At 36.6% G+C, this 13,260-nt stretch overlaps 1 protein-coding gene across 2 annotated transcripts in view; it reads left to right on the forward strand.

Moving 5' to 3' along the window:
• The window catches only part of DIAPH2 (diaphanous related formin 2), a 969,789-nt gene that overhangs the window by 920,032 nt on the left and 36,497 nt on the right, over positions 1–13,260 (forward strand). The gene's annotated exons all lie outside the window — the stretch shown is intronic.

Below are 13,260 nucleotides of genomic sequence, written 5' to 3' on the forward strand. Positions count from 1 at the left end.
ATTAGAGATCTCCCAACAAGACATCTATAGGTCTCTCAGCATTTGTGTTGGGGTTTGTCAGCAGACAGAAGAGTATAAATTGGTCTCAGCCAAGGCCTTCCTGAAGAAGCGTAAAAAAAAAAAAAAAAGCAAAACAGGCTGGTGAATGGGACTTCCTGGTGGTCCAGTGGTTAAGATTCCACATTTCCAATACAGAGGGCATGGGCTCTATCCCTTGTGGGGGAAATAAGATACCACATGCCACGTGTTATGGCCAAAACATTAAATAAAAAAATAAAAAAGAAAACAGGCTGGAACATTTGCTATGTGTTTCTTTGATACTTTATAATCTGTGTGTCTAGCATCTGCATCGTTTGTGTATGTCTCTTTTCTCAGCTTACACTCTGCACTGTGTTTGTTTTGACTTAAACCAGTCCCTGGAAGAGAGGAAAAATGTAGGTATCACTGAATTCTAATATTTCTTTATGATGCTAGCTCTAGAGCCAACAAAGAAACAGTTGCATGTCCATTGGCTGCAAACTGAATCTTCAGAAAAGCAATTGTATGGCAACCTTTATGAAATGCAGTCTTCCTTTACCTTCAATTTTGTGTTTTATTTCACTCTATGGTTTTTAAGTGAGAGAGATAAGAAGAGAGATCTAGCTACAAAGGTGAGAGTTTAAATATTTTTACAGAGACATCATTATAATGAATGTGATGGACTATAGTTGTAAATAGGGTGAGTGGGAAAATGCCTTATTAAGAAAATTAGAAACAGAGATGAAGAAATGGACTTCAGATAAAAAATTGGAAATTAATATCAGAATATTAATATTAATATCAGGAAAAAGATAGTAAGGTAGAAAATGAGTTTTTTAATGAAAAAAAGTGAATAAAAGGTGATGTTATTTTTATTTTAAATAAGACTGTGTCTCAAAGCATTTCATAAATAATAAAGTTTTCTGTAACTATAGAAGATAGTTATATTTATATAACAGCAACTATGTTAATGAAATGGCTAGAGAAGTAACATTTTTACCTGGCTTTATATGTGGATCTACTGGGTGCATTACTGTAACTTTTGTTCTAAACTTCCCCTAAAATAGGTTTTATGAGCAATAGCAGTAATAGCAATAATCCTCATGACTCTACCATTAAACTATAGACTCGGAAACATTCACATGATGATTCCAGCATTATATGGCCCATTTTAGAGCACAGAACACCAGCCAAAACTCCAAAGGGAATATCCTACAACAGAGAAGCAATTTCATTGGATGAATCATGATCCTAAATATTTCAGCTATGGCTTTGAGGTCTCTGCTCTGTTCTCAGTGGATATGATGGTAAAGAGAAAAAGTCAGTTTTCTTTAGGCTTTATGTCTGTTCCCTTCTTTCCAGCCAGAATCCTCTTTAAACACATATGGAAGTTGTAAAGGGACTCTCCATAGGCTTACTGAAACTTGTAGATGGAAGATAAGAATAGATGCTTTGGAGAATTTATTGGGCATAGATCCTCTACTGAATAAAAGAATCTCCTCTGTTAGGTCATTCTGGAGTGGGTTTCAATAAAAATATATTGGATGCTATATTAGTTTCCTGGGCTTCCCAGGTGGCAATAGTGGCAAAGAACACACCTGCCAATGCAGGAGACATAAGAGATGCCAAGTTTGATCCCTGGGTCAAAGATTCCCTGGAGGAGGGTATGACATCCCACTCCAGTATTCTTGCCTGGAGAATCCCATAGACAGAGGAGTCTGGCAGGCTATAGTCCATAGGGTCACGAAGAGTCAGATATGACTTAGCATGCATGCAGATATTAGTTTCCTGACTGTCATAATGTATTACCACCAACTAGGTGGCTTAAAACTAGAGGTTTATTCTCTCACAGTTCTAGAGGCTAGAAATACAAAATCAAGGTATAGGCAAGGTTGATTCCACTGGGGGTCACTGAAGAGAGAATCTACTGCATGTCTCACTACTAGCATGTGGTGAAATGAAAGTGTTAGTCGCTCAGTTGTGTCTGACTCTTTGTGACCCTATGGACTGTAGCCCACCGGACTCCTCTGTCCACGGGATTGCCCAGGCAAGAATACCGGAGTGGGTCGCCATTTCCTTTCTGCAGGGGATCTTCCTGACCCAGGGATCAAACCTGCATCTCCTACATTGCAGGCATTCTTTACTGTCTGAGCCACCAGAGAAGCTAGCATCTGGTGGTTTCCAGCAATCCTTGCCATTCCTTGGCTTGCAGCTGCATCACTCCACATTCTGCTTTTGTTGTCACATGTTCTTCTTCCCTCTCTGTGTCCTCTGAGTCTTTGTGTTGCCAAATTTCTCCTAAAAAGGACACCAGTCATTGGTTATAAAACCTACCCTAATCCAATATATGACCTTATCTTAATTTGATTTCATCTGCAAAGAACTTATTTCCAATTAAGGTCACGTTCACAGGTACCACAGTTAGGACTACAATATATCTTTTTGAAGAACACAATTCAATCCACAACAGGTGCCTTCTTTGTGCCAGAAACAGTGCTCGATGGTGGGATAGAAAGATGAATAGCGTGCTGTTTCAGCACTCAAAGACCTCATGCAAATGGAGGCAGACAGAAATATGTATTATCATAAATAATATATGGCTCAACAAAATATGCTGGGAACACAGAGAAATGGGTGACTATCATTGTCTTATTGTTGTTCAGTCACTAAGATGTGTCCAACTCTTTGCGACCCCATGGACTGCAGCATGCCAGGCTTCCCTGTCCTTCACTTTCTCCCTGAGTTTGCTCAAACTCATGTCCATTGAGTCGGTGATGCCCTCCAACCATCTCATCCTCTGTCATCCCCTTATCTTCCTACCTTCAATGTTTCCCAGCATTAAGGCTCTTTTCCAGTGAGTCAGCTCTTTGCATCAAGTGGCTTCAGCTTCAGGATCAATCCTTCCAATGAATATTCAGGGTTAATTTCCTTAAGCATTGACTGGTTTGATCTCCTTGACTAGAGAAGGGAATGGCAAACCAACTCCAATATTCTTGCCTTGAGAACCATTGTCTTAGATGACCAAAAAGCTTCTTTATGGAGCTGTCTTTGAGGCATGGGAAAACAGACATCAGAGTTAATGAATGAATTCATGGTCATGAGTATGCAAAGGGAATTACAGGAAAAGCAACAGTATGTATAAAAATATGGTGTCATGAAAAGACCCAGCATGTTTCAAGAAGTGCAAGGAGTTGGTGTAACTGGACTGTAGGGTTAGTTGCAAGAAGTGGTAGGATACACAGATGGGCTATATAGGAGAGAATGAGGAGGTCATAGATGGTAAAGGGCTTTGTATTTCATGCCAAAGAATTTGGCTTTATAATACATAATAGAGAGCCTTTACTAATAACATTGTGGGTATTTTTTTAATCCTTAAAGTAACAATGAATGGACTTAAGTAGTATCATAAAATGAAGCGAAACAGTATTTAATAAAGCATCTTGCCAAATGAAAAAGGCCATTTTGATTTAGTTAACATTATTGGGATTATGGAATAATTTTAAGGACATTCATGTTTATGTATCTCTAGTATGTTCAGAAGCTTCAGCTACTTTAACAAGATTCAGTCATTCAAACATTGCCTAGTAGAGGTCCTTAAGGACCCAGTTTTAATTAACAAATATGGCTAAGTTGTAATTAGCATATCAATTGTATGTAAATTGATGCTTATAAAGTACTTGAGGGGATTTGAAAAGTTTGTTCTCTTAAGCATTTAAAATATTCTCTTTATAATCTTATTTATACTATTAATTTTAGATTATCTATGGGGAAGAGGTTTGCTAAACAAAAGTAAACATCAACCCTAGTCCCTGGGCAACTGATCAATTCCAAGTTAAGTCACTTTTTATTTATTTAAGTAAGTATTGTATTATATAACATCTGTGAACCAGATTCTGTCCTAAGTTGCAAAGATTCAAAGATATGACAAGACAGATCACCATCCTCATAGCACTAGATGCCAGAGGTACAGACCTGAAAAAGAGTGTCTCTTGTTATAATTCCTAGCCTCTGTTTTCACTCACTTGTTATTTAATTATTTTTTCCCACCTATATATTGGGTTGGCCAAAAACTTCGTTTGGAATTTTCCATACCATCTTACAAGAAATCTGCACGAACTTTTTGGCCAATCCAATAGAAGACTCTAAGGCCCATCAGAGCAAAATGTCTATAAGTTTAATTCAACAGTCTAGTTGGGGAGACTAATGTAAAAACTATCATGTTAAAATTTGTTGGGTTGGATAATGGTGTATATGGTTTGCAATGGAAGAAAGACTGGACTCTTTAGTGGGAGAAGGGAGCAGATTATGAGGAAAGGCTTTATATTTAGATTGAACTTTGAAGGATATAAAGTAGTTTTCCTAGTAGACAAGGAGGCCAGACAGGTTTGGGGCATAGCTCTTTAAAAAACTGGGAGAAATGGAGGCTTTGCCATGGTCCTAAAAAATAAAAAGTATATGGCTTGGGGGAAAAAGTGTATGGCTTGAGGAATAGATGTAAAGAGGCAAGGTGAGAGATCAGGCTGGGGAGTTGGGCAGCTGCCAAGAAGGGTTCTGATATAAAGAAGTTTGAACTCTTACATGGTGTAGGATCCACTGACAGATTTTTTTTGTTTTGTTTTGTTTTTTAATATTTTATTGGAGTATAGTTCCTTTACAGTGTTTTGTTAGCTTCTGCTGTGTAGTAAAGTGAATCAGGTTTAAACAACTCTCCTTGCCTTATCAGGGTACTCTTCAGTTGAACTGATCTAGAAATATGAAAAAGGACAGATTCGGGGGCTGGGGGGTGGGAGGAGGTACTGAAAACAATTATAACAACTCAAATAATTTAGCATAGAGACATTGAAAACTTTTTAAGAATGCAAAAATATTGTTGAGGGATAAATGAGGAGTTTGGGATTAACATACACTACTGTATATAAAATAGATAACCAACAAGGACCTATTATATAGCACAGAGAGCTCAATACTCTGTAATGACATATACTCAATACTCTGTAATGACATATAAGGGAAAAGAATCTGAAAAAGAATGTGTGTGTGTGTGTGTATATATATAACTGAATTACTGTGCTCTACACCTGAAACTAACACAACTTTGTAAATCAACTATACTTCAATAAAAATCAATTAAAAATATAATTTAAAAATTAAAATTTAAATTGGCTGATTCATGTCAATGTATGACAAAACCCACTGAAATGTTGTGAAGTGATTGGCCTCCAACTAATAAAATAATATTAAAAAAAATAATAATAAAATAAAAATTAAAATTTAAAAATCACTCAAACTATATAGTATTACATCTATGTTTTACATACTCACTTTTTTGTTTCCATGTGCATAGTAGACACAGTAAATGCTGAATTAAAATCACCAAGAGCAAGTAGAAATTTCACCAATGAAATACATACTTAAATAGTATGAAACCATGAGGATTTAAAGTCAAAAGTAGCTCTCTTCTACAGCAAGACAGATCTTCACTGGTATTTGTCCTCTGGTCCAGCTTCCATCTCTGATTTATACAATCCTGACCTATCGGAAAATTGGGCTGATATCACATCATAGTTATCCCAAGAAGATCAAAAAGAAGTCATGCTTTAAGGAAGAAGAAGTACAGACATGAGAGTCTCTCATTATAATTCCTAGCATCTGTTTTCACTGACTTATTATTTAATTATTTTTTCCCATCTGTATATTGGGTTGGCCAAAAAGTTTGTTTGGATTTTTCTGTATCATCTTATGAAAAACCCAAATGAACTTTTTGGCCAATCCAGTCCAAGACTCTAAGGCCCATAAGAGCGAAGTGTCTGTGATTCAATGTACTTTTTTATTTGCTACAAGCTTTGTGGCAGGCCCCATGTTAGGTGTTAAAGATACAAAGATGTAGAAAAAATTCATTGTGTAGCTTACAGTTCTAACCTGTGTAAACCCTAAGTCGTTACCACAGAAGGCACCTGACTAGCCAGTTAGCTGTGAGGATAAATCCTTTAATGTCCTGACTAGATCAAAAATGAGTTTAAAATATATAGTCTCTTTTTCAAATATGTCCTTTTGATTTCACTTTCTTCTTGAGACCCTGTGGATGCCACATGAAAATTGCTTAGATCCCACTCCAATTATTCTTCATATCCTAGGATGAGCCATCACCCTGTAAGGATTTTATTATGTTATCCATCGCAACAAGTCCTTTGTGTTATGAATGTGTAGTGTTAACTTTCACACACTACCATATGTCTCAGCATTCCTTATAGCTATTTAAAGCAGATGGGGGGGGACCTTTAATTTTTTATTTCTGGGGATATTTTGCTATTGGTGGTGGTGGTAGTAGTAGTGGGATATTGTTATTGGGGGTATTTTTATCACCTTCATTTAGTGCTTATTGCTATGCATCTGCCATATTTGACGTATTCCTCATTTTCATATCATCTACTTGGATCAGTTCCTCTTCCAGGTTTCTGTGTTATCTTGAAAATGTGTATTTGTTTTGCTTTAAAGCAAAAATTAACAATTGAATTGCTAGTGATAAACACACCAGTTAGGACTGTTCTGAACAGTATGTAGAGATAATTTATCCTCCCTTAAAATCTATAAGTCATCAGCCACTTACAGTGGCTTTTAACTGCAACTCAACCACAGTAGACTACTAACTACCAAACAGTTGATGGCTGCCTAGGATGTGTTTTCAGTCATTGACTTCTCTAAGTAATTACTTGTCAGAAAGGAAGGGAATGGATGAAAATATCAATTCTGACACCTCCTGAAATGGAAGTGTTAGTTGACTATATCTATTACATCACCCTGTACCCATTCAGCATCACTAATCACAATGCTAAGTGACCTTTTACTTGACTCGCATTAAACTTGTGCTGCTTGACCTTTGAGCCTCAAGCAGGCCTTTCCTCAGCATCCTGCTGTATGTATCTTTAGTACTAAACTCTTGCATCATTATCCATCCTGAGGATCTGCCTTGCCTTAGAGGTACTCTGACATTTGCTAAGACTTCCCATTGGACCTCGCAGACATTTCCAGATCATGACAGTGTCATTTGATATCTTGGTTTTAAACATCATCAGAGTGGCCTCTGCTGAAAAACCTGAACTAAAAAGAAAGTGGTAAAATAAAAACAACAAGACTCTTTCTCCCATGCTTATTAAGATGGCATAGAAAAAGATTTAGATTTTTTTTTTAATTATGAACACAGTCATAACGCCATGACTATTTTTCAAGGAATCATAGTATAAAATAGAGAGCCAGCAATAGAAAAGATAAAAAGTGGCCCATTGGCAAGAGGTCTATTTTTAGATAAGCCTTGCAGTTAATAAAACTGATTTTAATAAAACTTTATTGTTTATTAATTACTTTTAAAAATTTTACATTATCTTATTTCAGCCTCACAAGAAACATGTGGACATAGAAAGATAAATTAACTTCCTCACTTTGCAAGTCAAGAAACTGAGGATTAGAAAGATTAAGTGACTCATTACTAGTTTCCTGACTTAAATGAGGCTGAGCAAAATGTAAGCCTTGGACCTCTGAATCTAAATTCTGTGCTCGTTCCACTATATCATGCTGCGTCTACTACTAACATGAGATTTGGGTGGATCATTCAGGAACTTTAACTGACACAGCAACCTGTGCTCAGGACAGAACTTTAAGGCAGATATTAAATGCGATTACACAATCTATAATTTTTCATTTCATACATGTCTAAGTTGTAGCTAGAGAAGCACCTAGGTTATGATTATTTACTCCAAAACCACTGTTCTGAGATATACATTCACACAGACACCCCCAAAAGTTGAGTATATTTGGATTGTGCAAGTTAATTTTGTATTGATAAAAAAAAAAAAAAAAACTTTAGAATTCTATTTCTTCACATAGTAAATTAGCTACAACAGAAATCTGTTTTAAAATTTTGTCTTCATTATTTTCTGTTAAGATGTCTATGGGAAAATTAGAATTCTGGTCATTGATTTCTTTAAAATTCATAATAAAACTTCATACCATGGAGGCATATCTAAGAAGACTAAAATCTATTTTATTTATTTTACATTCTGAAAAAGGAGTAGTATAAAAATTAATAAGGCTTCCTAGAGAAGGAAATAAAAGTTTTAAAAATGAAGTAATGATAAACATTAGGCTTTTTAAATATGTAAGAGGCAGATAGAATTACAAAGCAACCTGGGGGGGACCAATTGGAAGGATTGATGACAGTGAAAGTAAATGCATTTTAGGATATTTGGCAGATTAATCCTTGGTTTTATGCCTTCAGAGGTATGAGGCCAGTAGCATGTCTAAATCTAGGCTTCTATTATGATCTACTGTTCATCATCACTGTGAAGAAGGGTGAAATTAAAAAAAAGAAAATACCACTGCGTGGAGCATTTTTTTCTTTAATTGGAGGATAATTTTACACTTAATATTTCTCCTTCAGTTTGAAACATTATCGCTTTAATTATTTCAAGGAAGTAGTTGATTCTGTCAAAACGTTAAGGAAACTGGAGAAAGAGAGTTTGCAGTTGACACTCAGCTGTTCTGAGCTCACTAAAAGTGAAATGCCAAGCTGCCAGGGGTAAACTGCAGGAAACTCTCCTGAGGCTCACAAGTGGGCTGAGAAGTGGCAGGTGAGCTTCCGTGTGGGTAAAAAGTATTTTGTGGGGAAAAAAGGTAAAATAAGCCAGGCTGCATTCATAGGCTGGTGGGCTCCCACTTGTTCATTCCCATCTTGCAAAGCGATGTAGGAGTGACTGGTAGCTGTCCCCCGAAAAGATGAACTCAGGACGGTGATAGGTCAACATTTCTGTTGGTCAGCATCTGGAAAGAGATTGGCATCCAAACAGAAGATGCTGCTGTATCAGGCCAGGTGGCTCAGTAGTAAAGAATCCGCCAGCCAATGCAGGAAACCCAGGTTCAATCCCTGCGTCAAGAAGATCCCCTGGAGGAGGAAATAGCAGCCCACTCCAGTATTCTTGCCTGGAGAATCCCATGGACAGAGGAGACTGGAGGGCTACAGTCCATGGGGTCACAAAGAGTCAGACACAATTGTGCATGCATGCAACAGGCCGCATCAGGCCAGAGAAGGCATTTGTAATAAACCAACAAATAGTGAGGATTCCCTGGTATAAAAGCCTAGAACAATTAGGGCTCTTCTGTTGGAAAATATAGTGGTTCAGTGAGACTATGCTCAGAATCCATCAACTGAAATCACAAAAGCTTTGATACAATATGTGCAAACCTGTTTACCAAAGCCAAGAATATTGGCACTGAGGAGTATCCTTGAAACATTACAGAGATAAACAGTGAAGAAGGGAAAGTCATGGTTACCCCAGAAGTTGTGAAGAAATAGCATACGTATTTATTTTATTGAAGTATGGTTGATTTACAGTGTTGTTTTAGTTTCAAATGTACAACAGAGTTGATTCAGTTGTACATATGTATATCTATATCTACTCTGTTTCAGATTCTTTTCCCTTATAGATTATAACAAAATATTGAGTATAAAGAACTAGCATGTTTTGGAAAGTAAAGTGATTTGGATCAGTTCATGCACTGTAGACACATGGTTAGCAGAAAGAAGGTTAGGGAAACAAAGAAGGGTAAACCACTCCTTTCTACAGAGCATCCCTCGGTGAATCTCACCAGAAATAAAATCATGAGGCTAAACAGATCATGAGTGTGGTATTCTTCAGGTTTCTAGTTGAAATGTATTCAGAATAAAAAATGTATTAAAAGGGTTTGTATTGAAGATGGTAATGCATTTATGGATTACAAAAATTCTTGCTCTTGTCCTACTTTTGATTTTACCATTGTTTATATTAAGCACCATCCTGTCAAAGTCATGGACCTAGAAATTCAGGCTCAGTGCTTGTGGGGGCCATATGACGTGGTGGTTCAGGTTGTGAACTTTGAAACTCCATGGATGTCCACTGCTTATTCACTGCATGATCTTGAACAAACTTTTTAATTTGGAGGCACACTCTCCTCATTTATATAATGGCTTCTTAATACCCACTATAGAATTGCTTGAAGCATCAGTGACATATATGCAAATCTCTTAACAATGTCCTTGATACCCAGCAAATTCTAAGTGGCAGCTCTTACTATTATTGTGGTCAAAATGAGGGATGCATACCACCATGGATTCAAAAGTATGGATAAGGTGTGCCCCATTTTCCTAAGTGAATATTTTTTTAAGTTTTTGACCATTTTGAATATAGATAGCCTTTCATAAATGTATATGAAATAGTAAAACACCTAATTTTTATAGGAAATCCATTTAATTGTACAGATGGATTCAAATTGCATATGGTACAATATAATATCTACATGTAGAAAAATTGCTTCCCCCCCCCCCCCACTATCCTATCTTATAAAACAATTTTGTTGTGCTTCTTCACATATATCACTGACATCAGTGTTTCTATAAGCACGGGAGCCCATTTTTGAGTTACCTGACAATTTTCTGGAATACATCACATTCATGTCCAAGTTTTAGATAGAGATACAGGACTTTAATCAGTGTATGATAGCACCCCTGTCACCTTTATCCCAAGCCACACGTATCCAGTTTCACGGCACTAGGACAGTTGATTATTCCAGCCATTTAAAATATGTATATATATATTTTTATCTTCTCTTAGGTATTTACTGAATTGCAATTTTAAGTAATCTTTCAAAGGCTTTTTTTTTTATTCCATCATATCCAACACTTAATACTCTGAGGACATACCCTGTAAACAATTCCTAGATCTGTGTTACATTTTCTTGTTTCCAACCCCCCACTCTCGTTCTGTAAATTTACCTCCATAATCACCTAAAACGCAAATTGAGTTTGTCCCAGACTAATGTGTGTTCTCGAAGTAGTACTTTAATATTAAAAAATAGAGTAGTTTAGATAAGACCCCTTATAATTAAAGAATCTGTAAGGACTGAAGTATAAGACAGTTTCTTTTTTTCTGAGACATAACTGGGAGGGTGGGAGGTATGCCTTACATTTAGGAGGTTAAGAATATACACGTTCTTAATTTTTACCCAATTGTATGACTTTGAAAGTGTTCATGTTTGTAGTTTGTATTCATTCCATATTTATGTTGAGTGCAGGGATGATCCAACCATGTAGGAGGCAAAGTTATTGCTGTTATAGGGATTTTCAGACCTTGAGAAATATTCAGTTCAAGATAAACATACAGAATGCCTACTATGTGCAAAGCATTTGCAGAGAGAAAGATGTGAGTTGAGCCCCTGTTCTCAAGAGCTTCCCTGATAGCTCAGTTGGTAAGGAATCCACCTGCAATGCAGGAGATCCCCCAGTTTGATTCCTAGATCAGGAAGACCTCCTGGAGAAGGGATAGGCTGCCCACTCCAATCTTCTTGGGCTTCCCTTGTGTCTCAGCTGGTAAAGAATCCGCCTACAATATGGGAGACCTGAGTTCAATCCCTGAGTTGGGAAGATCCCCTGGAGAAGGGAAACACTACCCACTCCAGTATTCCGGCTTGGAGAATTCTATGGACTGGATAGTCCATGGGATCACAAACAGTCAGACACGAAAGAGCGACTTTCACTTTCTCAACAGCTTATAAGCTATTCCAAGGGGATAACACAAATATACAAATAATTCTTAGCAAGCTGTAACTACCCTGGGGATTCACAGACAGGCGAAGCCTTATCCAGTTGAGAAATAGCTTCAGGAGGTCAATCATATTTGAGATGAAACTTAAGGATATATAAGATATTCATAGACATTTGGAGTAGAATAGGGAGAAAGGGGACCTGAGTCTAATAGGGAGGCAAAATGACATAACAAAGTGTTATGCAGAAAAGCAAGAATGATATTCAGGAACAATGAGTAGTATATTTAGATGTAATGTATTATAGAATTTATGCAAACAATGGGAGAATGAGGTTGGGCTGTAAATGAGATTAGGCTACATTGCAAAGGCCTTCTAGGCTGTGCTCAAAAAGTTCACTTTGTCTTGAAAGCAATAAAAAATTCATTAACTGGAGACAGAGTTATATGATCAAGCGTGTATTTTAGTTATCTTTCTAAGCCGATTTCTAAAAATAACTGTGAGAAGATGAAAGTAGTCTTAGAGAAGAATAGATTGGGAAATAATTTAGAGATTTATTGCAGGATTTGGAGACCATTTGGATATTTGTTTTCAAAGCATAGGAGGATGGACAATGATTAGATGTATAGTTATATCATTTAGCTGTACAGGGTTAGTGGAGTAATCAACAAATTTGGTTATGTTGATACTGGAAGAAATGTGTAAGGGTCCTCTAGACCTGGTCCCCCAGGCAGTTCATATAGCAAAATGAAAGATGGAGAGAGAAAGTTTACATGAAAAAAAAATGCACAATAAATCATCACATGGAAAAACACCACTTTTACCAGCCAGAAATTATAATTAAAATAACAGCAAGGTAGCAACATATATCTGTTAGAATGTCTAAGCACAAAGTGAGATGTGGGAGGAACTATAGGGAAACAAGTATAGTCTGATAGTGGTCCTGTTGCATGAACAATGTTAAGTGAAAGAATTAGATCACAAGAGAGTATATAAACACTGATTAGATCTATAACAATGTGTGTAAGTTGACACATATTAGAAAAGAATTTAAGGAATGTAAGTAGTTTAATGTTCATTTGCATTTTCTTTCTTGAACAGTTATTTAAGTGCATCCTCATTTAAAAAGAATGGAATGAAAAATGGTTTCCCATCCCACCTCTAAAATACATACACGTACACACATCTTTGCAAATAGATTGCAGAAAAATTTGATGTTCATTGTTTGAGATGTTGCAACATTATCTGTAAATCAAGGATGTAATTAAAGTTGTACTTTCTTTGTTATCTGCCATAAGTCTGATGAGGCATTTTTTTTTGACTGCTGTTTATTAAAGTAATGAGAAAAAAGATATCTCTTCCTCATAAATCCTGATAATCTGCATTTTAAATTCTTCCTCACTCTGAATTCTTTCCCCCCAAAATAAATACAGAAAGTATAAGCTGATTCTCATTACCATCCTCTCAATACTCAGATATTCAGTAGTTCATTCTTGAACTCTAGCTGTTAATTGATACTTGTGTTCCCCCCCACCCACCCAAGGTTGGTACATTGAGATGAGATATGTTTATGAAGTACACCTGCTAAGGTTCAGATTAATATGCAACTAACACACTGAATTAATTTAATGTTTGCTGCTGCTAAGTCGCTTCAGTGGTGTCCGACTTTGTGCG

This window comes from Muntiacus reevesi, chromosome X (assembly GCF_963930625.1).
Source record: "Muntiacus reevesi chromosome X, mMunRee1.1, whole genome shotgun sequence".
Taxonomy (NCBI): Eukaryota; Metazoa; Chordata; class Mammalia; order Artiodactyla; family Cervidae; genus Muntiacus; species Muntiacus reevesi.